This window comes from Diorhabda sublineata, chromosome 2 (genome assembly GCF_026230105.1).
Source record: "Diorhabda sublineata isolate icDioSubl1.1 chromosome 2, icDioSubl1.1, whole genome shotgun sequence".
Classification (NCBI taxonomy): Eukaryota; Metazoa; Arthropoda; class Insecta; order Coleoptera; family Chrysomelidae; genus Diorhabda; species Diorhabda sublineata.
Window position 1 is genome coordinate 16,606,820 of NC_079475.1, and position 26,321 is coordinate 16,633,140.

General features: G+C 32.0%; 2 protein-coding genes across 2 annotated transcripts in view; one reads left to right on the forward strand and one right to left on the reverse strand.

Annotated features, from left to right (window-relative positions):
- The window catches only part of LOC130440781 (opioid-binding protein/cell adhesion molecule-like), a 332,444-nt gene that overhangs the window by 171,972 nt on the left and 134,151 nt on the right, over positions 1 to 26,321 (reverse strand). The gene's annotated exons all lie outside the window — the stretch shown is intronic.
- Positions 18,154 to 26,321, forward strand: part of LOC130440782 (tetraspanin-9-like) — a 33,406-nt gene continuing 25,238 nt past the window's right edge. The window contains exon 1 of the mRNA XM_056774108.1: positions 18,154 to 18,536. The gene's annotated coding sequence lies outside the window, so the exon portion shown is untranslated. The remainder of the gene's footprint in view (positions 18,537 to 26,321) is intronic.

The following is a 26,321-nucleotide window of genomic DNA, read 5'->3' on the forward strand; positions in this document are numbered from 1 at the left end:
TGAATTGTCTATTCTCTGGAGATGTTCCGACTTCTGACGAGCTTCATGTATGAATGTAAAATTCCCACTTAGCATTGTGGGAACTTTTTCGATTATCAGAATATTCATACTTTGGTTCATAAAGTGTAAAACTATCTGTTATTTTATATTCTATATAATATTCGAATGTTATTCTGTTTTTAAACTTTTTCCTGAATTCAAGTTTTATTTGGAATGATTATGAATACATTATCTACAAATCTAATATTCATTCTTTTTTCAAGAATTTCCTAAATTTACTCGACACTCGGTGTACTAAGAGCGGCGATTTTAATATTAACTTTACTAATGATTGTGCCAATGGGAAGTCTCTGGGAAATATTTGTGAATCATTCCAGCTAAATATGCACGTGGATTTACCAACTCGAATTACTGAAACTTCCTCAATTCTATATTACCTAGTGTCAGACTTCCTACCTCATGATGTGAATCACTTAGTAATTAATTCAGCTGTCTCTAACCATGATGCTGTTTTCGTCGAATTTGTAATACCTTGTAAATCTCGTAAGAAACATACTCAGTTGGTGAGGATTTTCTCTAAACAAAGCTTCACCAAATTTCATAACTTATGTTTGGCTAATGATTGGATTGATCTTTCTAACGATATTGACTAAATTTTCAGACTTTCCCGATATAATTATCAGGATTTCGTTCATGAGCTACGAAAGGATCACGCATTTCATCCAAAAATATGAGATCACTCTTGTATATCAAAATGTTCACAGACAATCCTCACATTCTTAATTATATGAATAACTATCAATTGCCAGCTAGCAGTGGTGTACCTCAGGGTTTGGTAAGTTAGTCAACTCATTTGTTGGTGTTTTATTTTGGATTTTACTGAGAATTGAATTGATGGTACAATGTTTTATCTTCCTTTTGAAACCATTTTCAAGAGATACTTCACAACGAGATCTTAATTTTTCATTGTCTTCATCATATCGGGCTAGTATTTTGAGACTTAGTAGGGATATTAAGGCGCTAATAACTTATGAAACCTCCTGAAATGACTATGTTTATAAAAATGTCCTCACAATTATGTCTAGAATTAATAATTTTCAATATACTGAAAGGGTTCGCAAAAGTAATTTATTTATGAATTAAAAGCGATAATGCCGTGCCGGTTTCTCAATTAACAAGCTTCAACACAATTACGTTTATACGGCTTACTGCTTACGTCATATATATGTCATTTACAGACAATGTTAATAAATTGCTCCAGTTATTTCAAAGGCCAGAGTTATTTACTTATGAAGAAATATTAATTAGTTAGAACAGTTTGAGTTGGATGAAATACGTGAGCCGAACTAAAAGTTTTGATGCTTGAGTGGAAATTAATTAAAAGATTTTGTTCAAATTCATGACCCAATGTGAAATAATGTAATGGATCATTATGCTTCAATAGAAAACGTTCTTCTTATATGATTTGGCGTAATTTTCGCTAGAAATTTTCTTTATTGAGGAGAAATTATACGGCGTGTTTCATTTTAAGCTCATAATGTTAAGATCTAACTAAAATTATAAGATTAGAACAAAAATTAAATCGAGATAAAGGGTGTTTGAACACAGAAGTTTCAACTATTGAACTAAAACATCATAATTCAATGGAAAATGTTCATTTTATATGATTACCTAAATATTTTGGTGGAATTTTGTGAATTGATCAACAATCATCAAGGGTATTTCATAAATAACTGTGAGTACTTCCAACTGATCTAATAGGATGTAGCCAAATTACAGGGCGTTTCAATAAAAAATTTAAATCTATAGTAATGAAACATGATTTTATGGAGAAAGTTTTCTTTATTCTATTAATTCTGAGTCACGACTATTTCATTAAATATTTTAACTGTCGAATTTTGACTTCGTAATAAGATTCAACTAAAATTCCGAGAGCTTATTTTCTAGATACAGGGTATTCCAGATGCAATTTTAGAACTAATACAACAGTATTCCATTACTAATTTTAAATACTTTAACTGTTGAATTTTGAAATTTGATTTAAATTTCGAGGATAAAATCTAATTTCTTTTATAGATACAGCTTGTTCCATCTACGAAATTAGAACTAAAAAAAATAATGAGAAAAACATTGAAATTAAAGGAAAAAATTAGATCTCATGATATTTTCAAAATTTTCTGGATCCATTTTCCAAATTTATTTGTATATGTCAAAAGTATTCCATTAATAATTCTAAATATTTCAACTATTGAAATTTGAGTTAATAATTTTACTGGAATTCACACATTCCACTTTCGTCTGAGAAGAGAACGGGGCCCCATTAGTCGTTAATCACATTAACGCGTTCTCTGCCAAAGCTGGCCTTTTTAGCTCTTATGTTTTCTTCTGATGCTCCAAATACTCGTAGCCAGTACTCGGGTTTTCTGGGCTCTTGTTGGACTTGAACACCAGTGGAGACCCGATTTGTTAGCGATGTGCTGACAATGAACCAGTTATCTATATAAGATGTGGTCTTTTTTCTTCTGGATCCGCGTCTTTGATGGAAGTTACCATCTCTTGGTAATAACGATGAATTCTGGAAACAGTAGGCTGACTCATATTCAGGGCACTGGCCACTTTTTACTGATTCTGGCATTGGCGCAATAGAATGACCACTTGGGAAGCTTTATCATTTGTGTGTAATTTCAGGTAGAATTTTTGTTTGTTGTCAACGGAGATGTGTATAGGTTGACGTTTGATGGCTAATTAATAGTGGTGGATCAAATAGATAGCATTTTAAAAGGGTTAGTTACCCCAACTTAGTACTATTGTGAACAAGCATACAAAGGGTTATCGATTACATATTGTTGAATTGTAAGAGCAAAAAATTATAATATTTTACATCATTTTGAAGCTCATACTCATTAACTTTAAAAATTGACTGGAAAAATATAATTTCGTGCTCAATTTCGACTTGCGAGGGTTGTCTGGTGTGCCCGAGTCTATTTTTTTGCTCACGAGTGTATTTCATGGATAAGAGGAAATTTTTCCTAACAATGCGATTATATTTTCATTCTAATGAAATAATGGAATATAATTCCGATAACAATTGATTCAACATTAAATATTGATATATCCAATGCATTGTAAATATACAACACGCGACAATCATTATAGTAATCTTCTTTGGGGACAAAGGGACTACAAGTAATATTACCTATATCAACCTAAAAAAGGGTCATTTACATCAAGCTAAAATGAGTAGTGAATGAAAGACTAATAAACGATTCACAAGATGAATAAACCATTATTTCTAGAAACTTCCATAGCAAACAGTGTAATAATAAAAGCAATATCAGTAAATACGGGTTATATAGTAACGTCTTCTATTTCTAGCGTTAGTAAAATTTTGAGATGTTCTAAACTTTATAATTCTAGTTATTTGACTTCGTAGGAAATTATTTAATTTAGGTTTGAATGAATAATTGAAAATCAAAATAAAATTTATAGGACTCTGTACTAATTCACAAACATACAAAAAGTTTAATTTTGATCTATTCTAATTTGATTAATGAATAAACAGAATAAAACTCAAAAAAAACAAGCTGTAGTTGTCACGGTGTTATGTGATCTTATAGAGTGGTAGATCGTTAGACGTATAAAATATTTTCCAGGAAACCAATATTTTTAAAATGGAAATTTCCGTCCCATAATGGAAAAAATATTTTTTGAGCCATAGCATGTACCACTTTTCAATAGCCCGAAGGGGCGGTTAATATCGGTAAATTTTATGGCCGAAAAAATACCTGAACTGTATTAATCAGACTAATAAACTAGATAATAACATTAAAAATTAGTATTCTGTTGAGTTTCATAGTAAGTTCTCTGTTCATAGTGCAAAAAGTGATTATAAAGACGGAAATATCGAGTCAAACCTCTCCACAGATGCAAAACTTCTCCTGACAAATTTTGCTATATTTGTCGCAAGCCAGGTCATTTCTCGACATTGTGAGAAAAGCCTATTTCAAATATTTTGTTACTTTAATTGGAGACCAAGACAAGCATAGGGCCCCCCACGCGTGCTGTGTTCGTTATAGCGTGTCATTGGTGCTGGGGATGAATGGGAAGCATGTTTTTTGCAATTCCAATGGTATGGCGGGAACCTAATAACCATTTTGACGACAAGCACAAGATCGAGCATCCAAATTTGCCGGCTCCTAAACGACCCCATACCGAAGATTTACCAGTACCGATTGTGCCTTTAGATCCGCAAAATATTATTTTAGATGATACTGGAGACAACGTATCATCAGGAAGCTCCGAAGAACAATGAACCGACCCTATTTTGACTCCAAGTACCAGTTCCGGCGAGTCACATTTGATTGTTCAAAGTTGAATGATTTAGCACGTGATTTGGGTTTATCAAAGCAACAGTCTGAACTTCTTGCCGTCTTAAGGAAGGGAACTTGTTAGCCAAAGAGACAAAAATTTCGACCTTTAGAAAAAGAAATGCTACATTTTCTGCATTCTACAGTATGAAAAATTCATTTTGTGTACGGATATTGATGGTCTAATGAAGGAACTTGAAATTGAGCACAATCCCAGTGAGTAGCGCCAATTTATTAACACGTCTAAATACAATTTAAAAGCTGTATTATTACACAATGTAAATTTAAAACAGTCTACACCAGTTGCTCATTCTGTGAAGATGAAAGAAACTTATGAAAATATTCGCTTGCTTTTAGACAAAATTAACTACAACAAGTACATGTGGGGACCTGGAGGTGATTGGAATTTTAATGGGACTTCAGGAAGGGTTTTAGAAACATTGCTGTTTTCTTTGTCTATGGGACAGTCGAGCAGTATATCAATACTATGTAAAAAAAATTGGCAAGCAAGAAGTGAGTTTCAACCGGGATCTCACAATGTTAAGTTTATACCACTTGTAGATCCCAAAAATATCATTCTGTCCTCCCTTCACATTGGAATGATGAAAAACTTTGTGGAGGCTATCGATACAGATGGTAATGGATTGAAATACCTTAGGAAAGTCTTTCCCCAGTTGAGTGATGCCAAATTGAAGGAAGGTATTTTTATTGGGCAACAAATAAGAAAATTGCTGGACGATGACAATTTCGCAAAAAAAGCTCACCAGATAAAAACTTAGAGCATGGACGGTATTTGTTAGTGTAGTGAGAGGATTTTTGGGCAACAATATGGATACAAACTACCAACAATTAGTATATGAACTTCTAGACGCCTACAAATCCCTTGGTGCTTTAATGTCATTGAAAATTTATTTTCTCCATTCCCATCTGACATTTTTTCCCGAAAATTTTGGAACCGTTGGTGATGAGTAGCGTGAAAGGTTCCACCAAGATATTAGAACAATGGAAATTCGGTATCAGGGACGATGGGATTCGGCCATGATGGGTGATTACTCTTGGTTTTAAAAAAGAGAATTTGCAACTCCTCATTGAAGTAAAAAGTAGAGCTAATTGATATTTATAGTGTTTTTTTTGTTTTAAATAGATGTGAGGCATGTTTATTAGACTAAACTAATGGAATGTATAAATATTGTCAATATATACTATTAAAAAAACGTGAAATAAATTTTTTAATAAATATTGAATATTTTACCAATGTAATGTAATGTAACTACATAACCTTACGTGCTACATTTATTTTTTTCATATTTTCTTATTTGCATAGGTCCATTTTATCGCAATATGCTATTCATTCTTGTGTTACTATAAATTTTTTTTTGTCGACCAGTATAATAGTTTAGCTGCTTCTCTGGTTTTATTAGTGGCTATATGAATACGGATGTTGCTGTACGTCCGGCACCGTCATTCATTGTAAGTACCAACATTGTACCTGGTAGGTAACTAAGAACCGCCTCCCTCCGGCTATATAACTGTTTCTGAGAAAAAAATCAGAGTTTTAGGTCCATCGGAAGAAGGCGTATTTGAAAATATGAAATTGAAAAACTGCACGGGAGGCGTTAGACGGAAAAAATATTTTTCATGGATTGATAATACTTTCGCTACAATATATTTATATGTCATATATCAAAATTTTATATATGTTTATATATTTATGCCTGTTCATCTTGGTTCACTGAAAATGTCTGTTGTAAATTAAATTTTGTCATATTGTTCCAGCAAATCATTCATTTTTGTTGCTAGTTTTGCCAAAAAATCTCCACAAATATATTCTGTAAGAAACTGATTAACTGATAATTCGGCACCAATGCATAAGGTGTCTAATTCCAATGCTTACTACCAAATTTAAGAGAAGATCTCGCGAAAAAAATCATTTCAGAATTTAATCTATCTTTTTCTATAGATTTAGAATTAGAACTACACCATTTTCATGGATCATCAAAGTATTTTTGAGAATAATTTGTTTTTTAGCTTTTTGAAAAGGCGTTGAAGTCGAAGACTGTACTGCACTTTCCTTTTCAGTTTCTAGTTTATTCAATTCTTCGTATTCAGAAGGATGTACACACCTCAAATGATCTTCTAAAGTTGTAATCGTGCCTCCCTTTCGTGAATATATCTTATTACGAAGTTTACACTTTGCCGTATTCGTAGACACTTCATTAAAGAAGTTCCAAAAAAAGCTTATTTTGGTTTCATTATTTGAACTCTAATGAAATGTCACATATTATGTAAAAACACACATCATGTATCAGAAACTCAAGCTTAAGAAAAACTGTCTTTTTCAAGAAAAAGTAACAAACAGAAAGCGCGCAGCGCAATTCTCCGCGTGAAGAAAGTCGGAATCAGAGATTTAATTTCGATTTTTCGGAATCAGAGTCGTGTCTCCTTAACATCCCTAAATTGTATATTATTATTACGTAATGGAACTTAGAATATACTCCATTTTATCGTCAGATTATGAAAAATGTTGGACTTACTGGTACTGAAGATCCTCTTAAGTAAATAAGCTGAAACTATTACTTGGAAGGAAAAATATATTTTATTCTAATTTGTTATAAAATCAAAAATAATCTATTAATAAGTTATAGGAATACAGTATTATATATCTTCAGGTCAATAACCAATCGTTACAACGTTGTTCTACAGCCCCCATATCCCCATATTACATAAATTTTTATACAAGGTGACTCATTTCACTACAGAATTGATACATAATAGAAGCTAGTTAGTATGCATCAATAATATTAGTCAGTTTCAACCTAGGCATGGCTTTCAGTACATTAAATTGTTATAAATAATGTCAAATTTATCATTTTTCACGTTTTCATAGAACATTAGTTCATTTAATCGACCACCAAAATGGTTTATGACGGCTCTTCAGGTATTCTCCGTAATGGCTGTTTTGGGACGGATATTTTTTTAATTTTGACAGGAAATCATACTTCTTAAAAAAATCATGTAATTAACTGTGATGAAAACCTAAATAAAAAATTACAAATAGCTCAAAAATGATGATATTTTTCAAGAAGGCCCAATATTTTCGTATTTAAATTCACTATTAAGACCCTGTATATTTATTCGTGGAACATTTAATTCTAAAATTACAAAATAAATGCGGTTCACAGAATCTGTTTCAATATTCTTCTTATTCATTTTACAAATTTTCAATGGAAAAGACATTAATTATTTTCAATACTCCATTAGCTTCAATGTTTCACTGAGGAAAGTTAAGTGAATTAACCTGACACCGCACCTCTACGTGAGGTGTGCCAATACCGCAAGCAAAAATTATGTCTTTTGTGTGAAATTATATTGAGAAACCAAAAATAATGTTGATACCCAATTATCGGTAATTACTTTTTGGAAACAATCGATAGAATGTGATAAAAAATCATTGAAAGAAAAACGGCTTGGTGTAAATTCGTCGAATAGTTGTGATATTCTATTTTGTATCATATCTGTTTCTAATAAACCATCAACATTCAACAATCAATTTGTTACTTTTTCGTGAAGTCAAATATCCATATAATCCTTCTATATTTTCGTAACTTTTGTAAATGATCACATCGGATTAAAAATCATACATATCTACATTTTACTCCGCAATATTATTCCGATTATATTCAAATGAAGAATTTCAACAATTTATAATTTTCTACATGGAATTTTAACTTTTTAAAATCCAACTCTCAGCTTGTTTTCTACTGTCGTCTGTTTATTCTATAGTTAATTTATTTCTCTTAACATTGTAAGCTCGTAGTTCTATTACAATCTAGACCACTTGAGAATAATCCAGTGAAATCACTGCGTAATTATTAGATAAAAGTCTAGTTACAGGAAAATGAAAATAACAGATTGATGAGCCTCATTAAAACATGAATAGTACACTTTAAATTGATATAGTAGATTGCTATGATAAATAAATAATTCGAAATATCTCATTAACACAATTCAGGCCTATTCACGGATTGGGAACTGTCAAATATAGATAACATTTAGTCCAATAAATGAATCTAATAGAAAGGCACATACACATGCAGTTTCCAAAAGTGATTTATAAACCTCAACAATTCTATAAGGCTAATTTCCTTCACGACGAGATGAATCGATATGTAGATGGGAAAGTAGTGGGACTAGTGTTCTGAAAAATTTGCTTGCATGGGTTCTCCTAAATACTCGTTTCAGCTAAAATAATTTCAGTTTTCTGAAACTTCCGGTTATACCTGAAATGGACCCAAACTTCGTTATTTTAAACGGAATGCTATGGAATCTACGCAAAATTTCAATATAACTTTATTTAACGCATCGTATGCCTAGAGTCCACCATTTTTTAATTATTTCACATTTTCGAAATTTTTGGACACATGCTAACCTCCACTAAAAAAATTATATTTCTAATTTTAAGTGAGTCAAGTCTAATATTTTTGGGATTTGGACAAATAACACTTACAGCTTTCAAAATCTGTGAGAACCTTGACAAAAATATATATAAGGTGTTCAGAAAATGGTGCCAAATTTCGCTATCTAAAAACTTAGAAAACTCATTTTTTTCAACTCCCATTTGTCTCTTTACCATTGGATTCAAATTAAGAGGTTTCGATAGTGAATTCATATATCTCAAATTAACGGTTTTTGTAGAAATTTTTTGGTTTTTAATTGTCGGTTGTCTGGAACGACAAAAAAAGCTAACATATCAACAAACAAACAAACAATGGAAACAGCTTGACGTTTAAGCGTAGCATAATAACCCAATCACATTCCTCATATATTACCAGCAAATTGAAATAATCTTTATTAATAAAACCTAAACGGGACATGATGAACACTTTTGTAACGCTTAAAAGTCAACGCTTTGTCTCTTGTAGGTTGCCCCAATAATTGGTTTTGCTCCTATCTACATCCTTTTCTACGTAGCAAATACTCCACGTCGACAATTTCAATTCTTATATTCTATCAAACCAAGTAACTTCTGTCTTTTCCCACAAGTTCAAGAGAGTTAATCTCGAAAAAACGGTAGTCTTGAAATTCTAAAGGTCAATTTATATTCCGTCTTTCTTCGAGCTTGCAGATCATCGTTAGCATTCTCTTTCATAAACTACGACGTTCTTTGAATTACCGTAACGTATTAACGTAACGAATTAACGTAACCTATAATTTACTCATATTATTTATCTTGATTTTTCTTTCCAAACTTGTATTTGCGCTTTCTTTCTAAAAATTAATGATTAAATCAAAGAAAAACTCCTTTATATATAAGTAAATATCCTATGACTAGTTTCTCTATATTTGCTACGAACACTCTACGAGCGATCGATGGGGAACGATTAAATTATATAGAATGTAAGCTTCAACTATGCAGGTTGCAGCAATGGTATTCACGGAAACCCTTTTAATGATTGTAATTTGGAGAGAACGGTGAACACAGTTGATAGTTGCCATAAGGTCTGTTTGAATTGCTGTACAATCGTTTATCCAAATTCCAAATAATTGACGTATCTGACTGTACTAAAAATTGAAATTGACGTGAGCTTTGTTTACTGTGTTTTTAGAGAATTTTTGGAATTGTTAAAATCAGTTATTTTAAGAGCTAACTGATAATACATCTTTAACTGGTAACTTTGATATTTTGAAATACCTAAAATACCGTAAGACGGGAAGATTACAATGCGTATGTTACTACTAGTGGAAAATAATGTTTAAAATTTTGTACAATTTGTAAATCTCTGTAGAACAGTATAATAACCAACAACACACGAGCAAATGTGTTTATTAAGAATTTGATTCAATATTTTGAGATGGCAAACAACAACGGTGGACCTTTTCAACCTCTTTCGTCTGGGAGGACATTTCTATTTATATTATATATTTCAGAAAGTGGCAACTGCGCTGAAAATATCTGAAAAACCCCACCGAGTGGTGGGACACCTCGATTAAAACTGAAAAACAAAGAATGTATCCGAGGGTACCCTTAGATTGAAGTAATCAACAACAAATAAAATTATTAAAATTAGGATTACGCATTATTGTTCATATAGTACATATTCATTTGCAGAGTGATTTTATACCAGTTGTGTGGTATTTGAAACTCTTAGGAAACTGGTAATTTAATCTAAGCTCGATCATAGAAGTTCTGCGTCTTGTCATTTCATGATTTTGCTCACATGGAGTAATAATTTATGTTTACACTGATAGAAAAAGTTGGAGATAAAGTATACTTCAGCAGGAGAGGTATTGAAAATAGAGATATTCAGCTATACAGAGTAGGTAGTTCTAAACTTTTTATATTTTAGTGAAGATGTTGCTGTCAAAATTAAAATTTGGTAAATTTAGATAATACATTCCAAATCGGATGAACTCTAAAGCAAAATTTTTCACAGTATTTCATAGTCTTAAGGTGATATCAAACGGTTCACTTTTTATTCATTTCACTCTTTCATTGAGAATGAAACGTCTAGGCATTAAATGAATCAAAAGTGATAAATGAATTTATCAGTGAACTAATCCAGCGATGTTGGATTTCGGCATTCGGCATCAATAATTCGCACTCCGAATGAACGAAAATTGAAACGTATGAACACGAAGAGAACGCTCACTCGAGTTCGTTTAATAACATATTCGAGGAAACGAGCGAATAAAGTTCATTTTTTTGTCATTTTGTGTGGTGTGTCTTATGAGCGTGGAATGGTAAAAAATGGTAATGGTAAATTATATAAATCAGCTAATAAAGAGTGTAGTTAAGAGAACACCTCATTTATAGACTAAATATTACGTCACTTTTGTGAACTACATAGCATTGCTAATATTAATTTTGGATTTTATAATTTATTCACCCAGTATATCAATATTTTCATCAAAATGGTTTTGCTAAATATGCAGATGCCATTACCAATTCGTGGAAGGACGACCTTTGGAATATTAGTTATGATGATTATTTCTAAGTTGTCAGAAATTTCGATTTGATTCATTTAAATAAGGGTATGGAAAACCTCCACCGTTTCTATTGAAACATAAATTAACTATATTTTTTCCTATTTGAGCTAAAATAAACCGCTATTTTTGTTTGTTATTGCTTGATAACCTGTAGGTAAATATCCAAGAATAACCTTTCAACTCTTTGTGGTGGTTGCTTTCTATAGTAATTTGTAATGACTAGATCTTTGTATCAATATTGTATTTTGTACAAAAATTGTAGCTATTTAGATTTTTTCAGCAATTATTCGTTTAATAAAACGGTGGCTCAAGATGATAACGTTTCATTAATTCTAATGATTACATAACTTTTTTGGTTTTAAAAGGTCTTGTGGTTGTCCAATAAGCAATAATACATACCTTTGCATTAAAAAAAATATGTTCAGTGAATTTACACTTAAAGGGCTAAAATTTATAGGCAACAATTTGCGTGCTTTTGGATTTTTAAGACGAACAGTACCTCTCCAGATAACTAAAATTTGTATGGCTAACGAGCGATGCGCAACACCTACTGAGCTTCAGTTTATTTCATATTACGTCCAGGGTATATTTTTAGCTCAACTCAACTTATCCTAGTTGTTGTTACTTATCTGCGGCATAGTATATTTTTCGGCCTGGAATCCCAAGGATTCGAGCAAGATAGAGTGGCATGGACGTCACTACTAAGGAGTGAGGCTAGAAAAGGTTTCTTTGCACAATTTTTGTTTGAACTTTGATCTCCCATAAGCCGAAAATTTTGAATAAAAAGGCAAAGTACTGATTTTTTCGTCATTCTTCAACTTCATAATGAATTTAATAATTCTAATACTTAATTAGCATTATAGTAATAATACGAAACAAGTTATTTTTGCTAAAAAATTCAGTTTTTCGAAAATTTGAGGTTTTTATGCTAGAAAGTATAAATGTTCCATTGTATTATAGTGAGTTTATATAAGAAAATTGACGAGTTTAATAAAGAGTTCATAACAAAAACATTTTTTGTATAACTGTCATGAAAGTAATGAGTGTCCAAAGCGTTAAAAGAAGACACAGAGTAAGGTCTTAATAGTATATTATTCAATCGGGCAATCGGTCGTGGGGAAACAACTGATTTTCTTGTATGTACCCGTGTTAGCTTTTCTTGATTTTTTCGGTAGTAAGCGTTGTTTTGTATTATTATTTTATTTCATGGTGTTAAGAGAATTCCAATGAGACTTTTCTGATCTGCTTCAGTGAAACTAATACAGCTGGAACTGGGCTTTTTTTATTTTTTGATAGTTTATCTGCAATTAAGCTTTTAAGCGACTTACAAAATTTAGAGCACTTGTATTATTTTCTGCTTAAATTGTGGAAGATTTTTAAACAATAATTTCCAATGTTGCGTTCGGTAAGAGATCGGATGGGGTGAACATACATTTTCTATACGCTTCCGAGTTCTTTCCGATTTCCAGCTCCAGCATTCGCCACTCTCGCCAGTATCGATTCAATTAAAATCACGAAAGGTTCTGTGCGCAAATTTTAGCGATTTAGCCTTGGTGGTAATTTGTCTGGAAGAAAGATGAAAAATACTGGAGATATTTCATGGAAAAACAAAGGAAAACGCAGAGTTATTTTCATACCTAGTTTGTGAATAATTTCAATTGATATTTTTTTTATTGTCCTTGTTAGCCCCACAGGGCAATCATGGTTTTATTCCTGACATTATTGTCAATTTAATGAAAAAACACAAACACTGCAAAAACTTCCAGCTGACACGCGTTCTGCAGTCATCAAACAAATAGACACACACTGTATTCTTGTAGTTGCATCAGAAGGATGCATGATAGGTGTGTTCCGGCCTTTATAATGGACTCTATTCTATAGTGGGTTGGTGCACCTGAATAACAGTTTCATTTTGACTGCACGATGCATTATTCTGTCATATGTACGGGTGGTGTGAGGTTATTTCAGTTTTAAAATATTATTCATAATAAATTATAATGAATTTTTGAATAAAGTAAATGTAGTCATGAAATATAGACAAAACATACAAATCTACAGTGAAGAAATTTCTTGGACCTAACCTTAGATTGAATGGATGGATATATTGAAATTATTATGCGCCACTCTCTAAAGAAGTTATGTAATTATTTTATAAAGTTCTTCACCCGACATTCCGCTTAGAGGATGAGTTTTTTTGACTCAAGCAAACTTTTAAATTCAAATAATATGAGTCAACTGTCAAACATGAATCAGTACTATCAACCGACCACCTACGTCACGGTGTAATTTCCCTAAAGTAAAGCCGAAACAGAAAAATAGTATACAACACTCGTAATAGAAGGCAATTCCAGCATTCGTTTCTTCGGCTACTCGCGCTACGCATTCGAGTCTGAATTTGAAAATCTTGCTAAAATGATGGAATCTGTTACTCATATTTTAATATACTATACCAATTGCCTACATTAATCAAATCACTACATAGAGAAAAAAACGACAAAGCCACAATTCCAAAAAGAAATTTCGCACTTCTCTCAGTAGCAACTCTCTAAGAAGCAATTTTGCAATAAAACTGGAAATAACGAGGTCTGAAATATTTCATCCTAAAAGAAAGCAGAGCAACCCTGCAAGCACTTCAAAGCTAGTATGGAACTGCATCAAATTTTTTAACTCAATAGGAGCAAACAATAAAGTAACTCTAATGTGAGTACCTGGCTACACCGTAGTATACAGCAATGAACATACCGTGCATCTAGAGATGGTAATGGTAAAGAAGCAGTGGAAAAACTAGAAGAAATTAGAAATATGGAATAAGAACCTAGGTTTGAGACAATCGAAAATATTTCAAACCAATTCCACCATCTGGTCTAAAAAGGCCGTTTCATTGAACAAAGACGAGCTAAGGAGAGCTACTAAGCTTACTGGACACTGTTCGGTGAACTACCTTCTTAAGAACATCGGATAAACTCTTGTCGCTTCTGTAAAGAACCAAAAGAAACCGCCATCTCAATTGGACGACCAGAACGTTCACCACTTGAGGTGATTGTACAACCACGTTAAAATTTAACAAACCAATAACAAAGGGTTCTTTTCGACAGAGCAGAGTCTTGACAACACTTTGAAGCCATTGCTAAGCTTGTACAGTATTTTTTTATCAACAAGCAATGATAAATTAACACACGTAATTGTTCTGAATCCATGGTTTTGAAAATAACAAATATATTTAAACGGCTGTCACTTTATTCTGACTGATCGGAATGTCATGAAATCTTACACATAGTTTTTTGAATATTGGTACTTCATAAACGTCATATTGATTTGACAATGGAAGTGCCATCTGTGTGTCAGTCACACGACTTATTGAGTGATGTTATATTTATGCCAACTATTTTTATAGTACATTGACCATTCTAGTCGATAATTTGAATGTATGATGAGACATGACGAGGTCACAGTGAAATATATTTCCTGCAAATTGCATGAAATTCATGTGACTCAGTAAATTATCTCATTTGTTTGAAACATTATAATGACCTTATCAGGTTAAAGCAAATTTAACCTTCTTAGGGCCAACCTGACGAAGTCCGCGCTAGGAGCGCATCAGGATAACCTTATTTGTAATAAATTAATCTGATCTGATCATGTCTTTATAAGGAACCTCTCAGGATCACCTTATTGGAAAGAAAAATATTGAGGTCCACTCTATGATCAAATTAGCTTGATCCTATTTAAAATACATGTTTGTTCAGAAGGTCTTCCTGATCATGTGTATATATATATATATATATATATATATATATATATATATATATATATATATATATATATGGAATATAAATGGAACCTCCTATGAACTTTCAGAAGTTACTTATTCATTTAGCTGTTGAATTGGATAAACTACTCCAAGAGAAAGGTCGTTATTAATATAAAAAAATATCAACAATCTAAACAAGAATTTCTAAATATAGCACTAATATTTCATCAATGTTTATATTGGAAGCGTTCGGATCTAACCAACGTTTCCTCTCATTGTTTTACATCTAGTTGTATGACATTACTACTATCAAATGTTGTCGCCGCTGCTAATAATTTTCCTATTTAGGAATGTATTGTGTATAAGTTTTATCTACTCCTATATGGAAAGTTGTTATGTTATGTTCGAGACACTTAATCTATACTGTGCATGCTTCATGCACGCAAAAGATACGCAGATCTAACTGAAGCGCTCGGAGGAGACAGAGAACGATACACTATTTGTTTCACTTAGTCGGAGCACCTTCCACTTATACTGTTCACTAAGATCGTTTCATACAAAAAAATATGAAAAACGTTATAGCGATGAGTGGGTTTTTAAGCAATTATATACTTGATCATATGATGAAAATGTATAGGAAATGTGAAAAGTAACCTAAAGAAACAACACAATCAATATAAAATCTTCCAAGGTAGTGATTAAAAATTAATACTTGTTTTATCACGTGAATGTATAGATGTGTATTAGTGACAGAGCTGGAAATAAAAAATGAGCATAGCGTGACTTGCTTAGACTTGTCGCTCGTATATCTAACAACGGCTCCCGCCTACAGAGAGGGGAAATGCTTTTTTTGATTTTTCTTGAAGTGATGATTGATATAATTGAATAAAATTTGTCCACATCATTTGAATTTTGTATATTATAGTACAAATTATAGATTTTATAACAAATTTAAAATTGAGATAAACAAAAAAAAATGCAGTGATCAAGAAAAGATTTGTCCAAACTAGTGATGCATTAACTAAATCACTATTCTATGATTCAAACAAAATTTATGGTATATATAAATTTCTATGATTAATAGAGTATTCTTACAAGTGATATATGATTGTGTGAATCTCTTCCCTACAAATCTGAAGAAAAATCTAATCAGGAATATGATAGGTAATCGTGCCAGAGCACTTCCAGGCGATTTTGATTAGGACCATGTAAAGTAATCTTGATCAGAACGTTATAAGGTAATTCTGATAAGGATCATAACTGATCTTCGTAATATCCTCATCAAGTCCTTGTCTGGTTATTCTGATCGGTTGTGCGAAATATTGATGTTTCTGATAACTCACTTTTATTGCTATTTGTACGAGGATGGCAGTAGTTGCTTAACAGATTCCACTCTATTAGATAGTACACGATCTATACAGCAAAAGTTTGAAGACGCCAAGTTGTTTAGTATTTGTTTGGCAGCCATAAATAGTGAATTTGTAAACATGGGAAAAATTTGTCATCGTCATGAGATACAATACTTGTATTTGACCTTAACCCTACCAAATTAAAAACTGAACTAGATTGTACTTTTGGTGAGACTGTTCCCTCGTTATCAACAGTAAAATATTGGGTAGCAGAGTTTGAACGAGGCCTTACGACCTGCGAAGATCAGCATCCCAGTGGTCGACCAAATGAGGTGACGACTCCAGAAATGTTGAAGAAAATCCACAAAACGGTACTGGTTTATCGTCCACTGAAAGTTCGCGAGTTAGCAGACATAGTGGGCATTTTAAGAAGTTTGGTACATCGCATATTAACTGAAAATTTGCAAATGAAAAAGCTGGGCGCAAGATGGATGCCGCGTTTGCTCACAATGGAACCAAAACAGCGTTGTGCAGATGTTTTTATCGAATATGTGGCAATATTTCACAGAAATAGAGCCGAATTTTCGCATTGTTACAAAATAAAAAACAAAACAATGGACTGAACAAGAAGAACCGGCTGCAAAGAAGGAAAAGACCGTTCAATATGCAGGCAAATTCATGGTGTCGGTTTGTTGGGATGTGCGTGGAATAATTTTCACTGACTATCTAGAAAAACAAAAAAACTATCGATGATGCGAATTATGCGAACTTATTGCAACGTTTTAGCGAAGAAATCAAGCAAAAACGGCCACATTTGTGTAAGAAGAAAGTGTTGTATCATGACAATGCACCATCTCACACATCCGCTATTGCAATGGCCAAATATAATGAATTAAAGTTTGAATTGCTACCTCATGCAGCCTATTCGCCAGTTTTAGCCTCATTGGATTATTTTCTGTTCTTAGGCTCGGTGGTCAAAGTCAGATCCAACAAAGAAGAGTTGATGTTGGCAATTGATGACTATTTTGAGGAGCTTGACAATTTTTATTATATAAAGGGTATCGAACTTATTGAACATCGCTGGGGAAGAGTATCTGGAGCTAAAAGATGATTACGTTGAAAAATAAATATCTTCTGTTCTTCTTCTGTTTTTGTTGTTGGGCCAGGTACTTCTGGGAAAATCATTCGTAAGTTTCAAACTCAATAATGGTGCACTAATAGCCAAAGCAATTAAATATATTTTACTATTTAGTGACGTCAGTCGCAGGTGATTGGTGCACTGCCTTTCTCTAATTCATTTTATTAAAATTATCGTTATTATAAATAATAAGAAAAAAATGTTTGTTTCAGGAACAAGACTTTTAGCGAATCGTAAGATTTATTATAAATTTATTTTACAGCACTTTCAAATACCCTATTGTCACTGCATATAAAACTAATTCTCTCAAACAGTAGGAAATAATTAAACAGAATAACAGAAATAAAAAATAAATCTTCGTGTTGTATATATCGATATATATCTTTACAAAAATTACGCATATCACAAAGTATTTAACATAATTCCAGAGACATATAAGTTTATCATTAAACACACATTCACTAAAATACCTTCCTTCAAAAGTATACTAATTCGTCCAATTTACCACTGTTCCTTCCCCCAACCCAGATTCCTATGACGAGTTAATGCCATCCCACTCTCGGAGTCTCTGTTCTGTACTCGACCGGTTAACATTCGAGCGCACTCATTCTTTTCGTTTTAGTTTCACATCGGATTTCTCTACAATTATTTGAAAAATAACTGTTAAGTCGCGTTGTAACAACGTATTCAAGTGTGTCAACGTGCGTGCTGCATTGCACTTAATATACATATTGCACAAAAACCTGTTGTTTCAACTTTTAAATCCCATAGAATCGATAAAACCAACAAGTTATTATATAAACGCACTACGCAGCCTTGACGACGATGCAACGCTTTTTTGTTGTTGTTCGCATCTCTTTTTAATGAGGATGGTGTCAGTTTCCTCACAGCAGTTTGGCAGTTATTCGAAGGGTGAGATTTAGAGGGAGAAGGAAATACTTAATGTGAGTATGATAGAATGTAGTTAATGAAAGGTGCACGGACGTTTCAGTCACTTTCGCTACCTGTTGTTTGAAATCACTAACAATTTAGAACATTCGTTATGGTTGTTTGTTCTTTTATTATTTCCTATAAGAAATATTGCCTTGGGGAATTTCAGTTCTAATTATTCATCTACTTTTAAAATGGTTTAAGAAACATTTCAAATCAATTTGCTAGAATAGAAAGTTGAAGAGAGTAGACGACAATATAGTTAACTGAGGTTAACGCAAAAAAAATTATGCGGATGCAATTTAATCAATTGATTTTATGTAATGATACTAATAAAAATAAACACATTTTCATCACATTTATTGGTTAATGCTTAAGTCAGTTCGACGCTATTTTTATTTTTCTACGTTTACTTTGGTAGATGAAAGACTTTCTAATATAAATTGAATTTTGAGAAATCAATTATGCCTCGAAAGTTTCACGTAGAAATTATTTTTCTATAAGTGTCTTTTATGTAGCAAATATGAAAAAAATTATTGTGAGAAGCTGTTTATAATCAACATCTAGATCCATATACTAAATTTAAAAATAAGTTGTCAAATATAATTGAAAACATAATACACATTTGGCTGCATACTACTGGCTTAACATTAATGAATGATGATTAAGTAAATTGAAAATGTCAAATAAAATATCAAGATCCACAAATCCTTCTCCTATATTTGCGTATTTTTCAATACGTTTTCGGAATTGTACAAAAATTGCCTGTAACTGATCGAGTTGTGGAATGATATGCAGTTGAGTTCGGCTGATCCAATCCTGTTCGGATCAGCTGATTGGTCGGTTTAGCCGAAATAAAAAATAATCAAAAAGAATGCAATTTAACGTGTCCTTAGTTGTTTAATATGAACGACTAATACATAGAAACCAGTTTCGATAGTCTATTCACTAATACCAAAGTAATATTACATGCACCAATACTGAGTGCGGACTGTACGCACCTCAAAACGAGACTGTATCCACCCTACCACCCACCCCACAGTGCACTATCTCCACCTCATAACTGAAGAGCCAACATAACCTAAATCTAGTCCAATTTTGTTTGTACAGCGTTTATTCACCTGTGGAATCGTGCGTGTTGTGTAAGTGTGAAGATACAGTACTGTAGTGTTTTTTGTTTGTTGTGTTATTGTTTGAAATATTTGTGTTTTGAAGTATGAAAGAAAAGTGAAAGGGCTCCTAAACGTAAACTTTAACTCTTGAAGACAAACTGGTAACATTAAAACGTTTGGATAGCGTGGAAAACGAAAGTAGCAAAATACTTAAACGTTAGCAAAGCAAAGTGCCCGAAAAAAAAACATGCGAAGCTTCAGCAATATTGAACAACGTCTTTAAAATCGGCAAACAGCGTCCCATTCAGGCATTGAAGAACTTACTACCATCAAAAGATACAAAGACTATTCTCAAAAACTGCATACAGAGTTGCTCTCTATATGATTTTATATACATGCTAAAAGAGATGGAATTGCATCGTCTGAAAAAATTGTATAGAACCGGTTTCGACAGCTTTCTTTGCCGTACCCCGCATTTATTACGCCAAACATTTCTATCTATCCACTCGTTTTACTGGATAGCTCTGTATTTCATGTTTTGTTCAATTACTTCGTTCCAGGTTCTTGAGGGTATTCCTCGTCTCTTTCCATTCTGCGGTTGATACATCAATCCTTTTTTTGGGCACCTCTTCTGCTCCATCCTCATTACATGTTCGTACCAGGGCAGTTGCTTCGTCAGAATTCTCTCTGAAACCGTGTATGCTTAACCTCTTCTTCATTCCGTATATGCTCAGTTCTGCATATCCTGCACGATCTTCTTAAGTAGTCCAATTCCACAGCCAATATACTTCTCTCCTGTCTATCTCCCCACTATTACTTTTTATATTGTCATTTTTGTGGTTAGATTACTTTTTTCTGATCACAGCAATTGATTCAGAATTAGTGTAGCTACACATAGCTATACAAAACATTATTAATTTATGAAAATTTCTGTTTTTTAAAACTAGCTCTCCCAAAGACGAACAGATCTGCAATCGCTTTGATACATCACGTTCTTCTGCAGTGAAAATTTCGATTTTGTACTGATAAAATCTCTTCACTTCATAAATTATCTATAAAAGTGTATTATTTCTGTTTGTAATTACCCTTAGATACCTAAGTAACTCTTTGCATTTTTCGAAATTGAAGCCACTGAAGGTACTAGATAAAGAAAACGAAAAACTCGTCTTTAAATAAAAATTCTGAATATAATGATAGACTGACGAAAAAACTAACTTAAGTTTTGAAATATGGCAACACTGATGTGAATATGTTAAATCTGACATTGCCATCATGAAGTTTGACATTTTTAATAGTGAACGTACTCAAAACCTGTTGTCATACGAGTGCCATTTAAGTTAATTAAAACAATCATCTTGGTCAAAAATTGTATTAAATCGCAAACATTTTTGTGCGATGATTTTCTATGACTTTCGACGTCGATTAAATCAACAGCAATGTGCCAATCAACGCACTTGGTGTGATTTATGGTGTTGAAGCACCGTCTCGAGCCATAATATTTCGCTGGTTTTCCGAATTCAATCTTGATCGCACTTCGCTACAACTAATACCGTGAAGTTCGCCAAAAATCGGCTGTTGTGCCAGAATACATCTATGCTACTCTAATTACGGAAACTAATCGCAGAAAACGAATCATTGTCCACCACGACAATGCGAGCTCTCAGACATCAGTTCAAACAAGAACGTTTTTGAACAGTCAAAACATCGAATTGATGGGTCATCCGCCGTTAACTCCTTGTTTGGCACCCAAAGGATTCTTCTTATTGTCGAAGATAGAAAATAAATCGCGAGGTCATAGATTTTCTACACCTGGAGTAGCGCACATCACAATTTTTAGTTAATTGTTTCATAATCAGGTGAACCTTCTAGTAGTTGAATAATTTTTTTATCTTTACGTGAAATATATACAAAACACTTGTTTTGAAATGTTTTTTCCACTTAAACCTCAATTTTTGGTAATAAATTTAAGTAGCATGTTATAACGTCATTATGTGTCTTTTAAGTTTTTATCGCAACAGTTTAGTATAGTTTGTCAAAAAATATTTGGGATATAAAACAAGTCATAACTTCACACAAGTTCAGCTTGTGACAAATTCTTGATTATACTCTATTCATATATAAGAACAATTTATTATTATATTTCATTAAACCTTAGCAAATGAATTCAACATTTATTTTCTAAGAAATTTATTGCATCAAGTTCAAATTTCCAACTATGTTTACTTTTATCGGCCAAAACAATTCCTTTGGGGTGTGTTAAGAAATGTTTTCTGGGAAAAATGATAAATAGGTACATTTTGCAAGAGGGTAATAAAAGATTAAAATATGAGGTATACTTAAATGGTTATTGACAAGTTTCAGTTTAAGAAAAAGTCTTATAAAAGAAAATTCCCAATACTAAATTGCATTTCTAGCGCAGTGTTTGTCACAGAAACATTTACAAAACTTTAGTGAATATTCAATATGTCGACCTTTGAAAACTATACTCCAATACATAAAGTGAAGACGTTTGCACTCTCTGTTAACGAGAAAGCCATGGTTTTAAATGTATATGGTACATTAAAATATCAGTACCCTTCGGTGAGTGTGGATGATCTAATAAGTATGTGTTCGAAGATGACAGGACAAACTTCTAAAGGAAAGGAAAACAAGTGGATGTTTAAGTGGTCCAATGTCTCGGTCAGGAAGGTCAAAGGTTTACATCGATGAAGATTACAAATACTTAATCCGCAGGAAAGTCCACTCATTTCCCCTCAATAAAGAAAATTCCTACCATTAATGAAATTTTGGCGTCCTTTTTGGAAGACATATGGCCACCAATTAGCAGAAATAAGCTTTGGCAGATTCTACATAACTGAATTTTTGTTGGGAAAAACAAATAAAAATACATGTATATATTGAGAAGCAATCATAATATTTTATTAATTACGAAAAACCCATTGCAACGGCATGATGGTAAGGGTCTTCTTACTTTTGGGGAGATTCAAAGGTTGGTGTGAAAGTATTAAAATAGAGAGAGGAATAAGGATATCCTTCAATTTTGGAATGAAAAGGATAGCCATTCGGATTATCTAGGTAACCGCTTACATTTTAGTATATTTCTGCCCAGTTACTTATTTATCATTGGCATATTTAAATATTCAAAATTATGGACGTAAAGTACCGTACTAAATATTTCAGGGTTTTGCATTTATGATGAGCATTTATTACTCCACGCTCTTTCCAAATAGAGTATAATTAAACAATTTTTTTATTTTAACTAATGATTTTGAGCGATCAAGGACAAACTTTGTTTACACAATAATAATTTCCAGTCCAACCCAAGCTTTGTTCGATGCGATGCATAATAAACAGCTGCTGCAAATATATAATTTTTCTACCTCCTGTCCTTTCCAAGGTGGTTGATATTCCTACAGAAAAGGGGTTTCTCAGGTAGTAAACTATACCATAGTTATTTCCTAGGGAGATGAATGTCCAGGTTGAATGAATCACCCATAACGGCCTTGTAATGTTTGTAACATTAAGGTTAAATGAATATTGATCTCAATTGTAAATCGTTATCTCCTTACCTTTTCGTTTAACTATATAGCCTAGTGTGAAATTCTTATTTTTTTAACCATAAAAAAATGTTATTCATAGTCTCTTGGATGTATTATATGAAAATATCTCCTTCTCCTCAAATATTTTTACAAATAGTTAAGTGTACACATTGTATATTCATTCATTCGATTCCATAAGTATTGGAAATATTTATTTGTTCTGATTTAAATAAAATTACATTCTACCTATGATTGACTTTCAATAGAAAGTTAGAAAGTAACAGTGATTATAGTGTGAATAATGTGTACCAACAATTTACAATGTGGTTAGTGTTACTTTAATGGGAATTTCTTTTATGTTCACCCTTCTACTTCGCATACAACCTATCACCTATCTATTTAAAGAACTGGTAAACAAATTTGTACATGTGTTGTAATAGTTACACACATGAAAGTCTTCAGGATATGAAGAAAACATAATTCACATGCTGATACGAATAAAACCGGCAAATGAACTTAACCATAATATAATATTGGTTCGACACATGTTGTGTACTTGTATATACAATGAATATTAAGTACTTTTTTATAAAGGAAATATAGTAGTCCGTCATCTGGCGATACCTCTCTATTGGATAAGATTTTACAAGAATAATGGAAAACTGTTTTATCAAAGAGTTTCAACATAGTTATTAAACATTAAAACACAAAAATTGACGAAATAATACTAGGTCACGGAAAGAAGGTTTGGAAGAAATCATTTTTGATTCAGCAAAGATTCTTCATTGCATGATACAATGACAAGACTAAATATTGCTCATGGTTCAACATTGATGAAACTAATATAAATGTTTTCTACGCAATGGAAAATACTGAAAAACCTGCAGTTGTCCTAGAGTTCAGGAAATAATATTTTCAAAAATACCAAATTTGAAAGGAAGTGATATTTCTATAACCTATGATCTTTGCTACGAAGATCGTGCAGAAAGAAGAAATGTAAGAAGACATCAAAAAATAGCAATAGAACAGAACCTAAAATCTGTTATAAAAGAGATAATTCACTCAATGGAGAAGATGCATATACGGTTAAAGATATGAATGAAATGGAGCAGAGAGCCAATACTGGAAACACAGATTTTCAAATGAAGAGAAAGACAAACCATTGAAGAAACTGACAGATCATAAACGCAAGAGAACCAAAGTTTCTTATAGTCCAAAAACTAATGTCACTATCTACAGTAAAAGTCGAATACTTATCTATTCATCGTATGGGAAATAATTAAGATTTTCGGGAGTTTTGAATTTTATTAATTCTTGTAAAAATTTTTAAAATCATAGAATTCAAAATTCAATATTAAAAGTGGCGTTGATAGAAATATTTCTATTGAATTCTATGATTTTAAAATTTTTTACAAGAATTGAAACAATTCAAAACCACCGAAAATCTTTATTACTTCCCAAACTATGAATACATAAGTATTCGAAAGCTCGGGAAAAACATTTAAGTTAGTTGGTAATTTTGATATTTTTTTAAAAGAAAGATAAAAATTGACGTTTCGATTTATTTCAGTCTTTTTCAAAATATGATACATCCTATTAAAAGAATAAAATCAAAATAGAAATTTGTTTTAATAAGAAAAATGCTTTTTTCCTTAGTTCTTACATCTCAAATATGTAGCAATAATCAATTGAATTATTAGTAGTTTTATTAGAATTTACAAAATAGAGCTATAAATACTATTTAAATTATTTAGGTCTTTTTTATCATTTAAAGCTTTTTCGTTCTTATGTTTGGAAACCATTTCTAAAAATTCTCTTTTTCGTGTATTAGACTCCATTCCAAGAATTTTCGAATCTTTATAATTGAATTCATGTTTTTTTGTATATTTCATGGTCCGTTAATGCAGTTTTATTTTTTTATCGTATTGATGACCTTTAAGTCTATTTTCTAAATATTGAGATGTCTGCCATATGTAGACTGCGTCACAATTAGTACAAGACACTTGATATATAATAATGTCCTTTATGACTTATACTAATATCATATTTATTAGAATAATTCCATACTTGTTGGGATACACCTTGTGCATATGGTAAGGAAAAATGTTTCATGTTTTTTTGTTTTGACTAGTTTCTTCTGTTTTAAAATTAGTTTCTTTTAATAATTTAAAAAAATGATGTTTCCATTAACTTCAGTCTTTTTAAAAATATTATCATAATAATATAATAATAAACTTCTACCCTCCATATACTAGACGGAACTATAAAAACTAGATACACGCCAATGAACCAAATGAACTTATGAACCGATTAATGTCAATATAACCTTGTAAGTTTTCATTCAAACGTCCTGTTTTCAATTTAACAATATATAGAAAATTTTCTGTTCCAACTCTTCATATATTTTTTCTCTTATTACATCCATACTTTATAATTATTAAAAAAAACTCAAGCACTTTGTTATTATCAAAAATAAAGATTTTTTCTTTGATAATTCCAAGAAAACCTTTGTGGATTAGGGACTTAATCTGTATCGTATAATTGATGATTCACAATATTTAAACTTGATAAGGAACTTCATATTATAAACTTCTATGAAACTATATTAGGGTTATAGTAGAGAAGCTCAAGCAGGGATTTACTCGAGCGCGTCAGATTAATATAAGGGATGATACTTTGCATCCTGTTGAGCACTTCCTTCATGTCCTTTATAAAGGATATTGTTGTAGATTATTCTATTAGAATACTGAAAAAATTTATCTTTAGAAATTCTCTAGTGTACCAGATTAAAATAGAGGTTAGGTTAATTACTTAATGAAATATACATTTGATAATTTCACGATATAAGCATAAAAAAATGCAGTAAGAGGCTCACAAACGAAAAAACACAAGCCGTAGTAACAAAAATCGTTAATAAAGTTTAGTGTGTGCATTCATTCCCAACTTTTATGGCCAACGTCTTCCAAAAATTTCATTGTATCTAATAAATTCATGATATCCTAGAAAAGCGGTGCCATTATCTACTGTCGTTAAGTCAACAAAACGTGGTCTATACAAATCATCAGAGTAGGTTTCCTAGAGAAGATTGGACATTTTTTTGCATGTAGCAGTAACTATTTAGTTTAATAAAACTTGGACGACCCAAAAT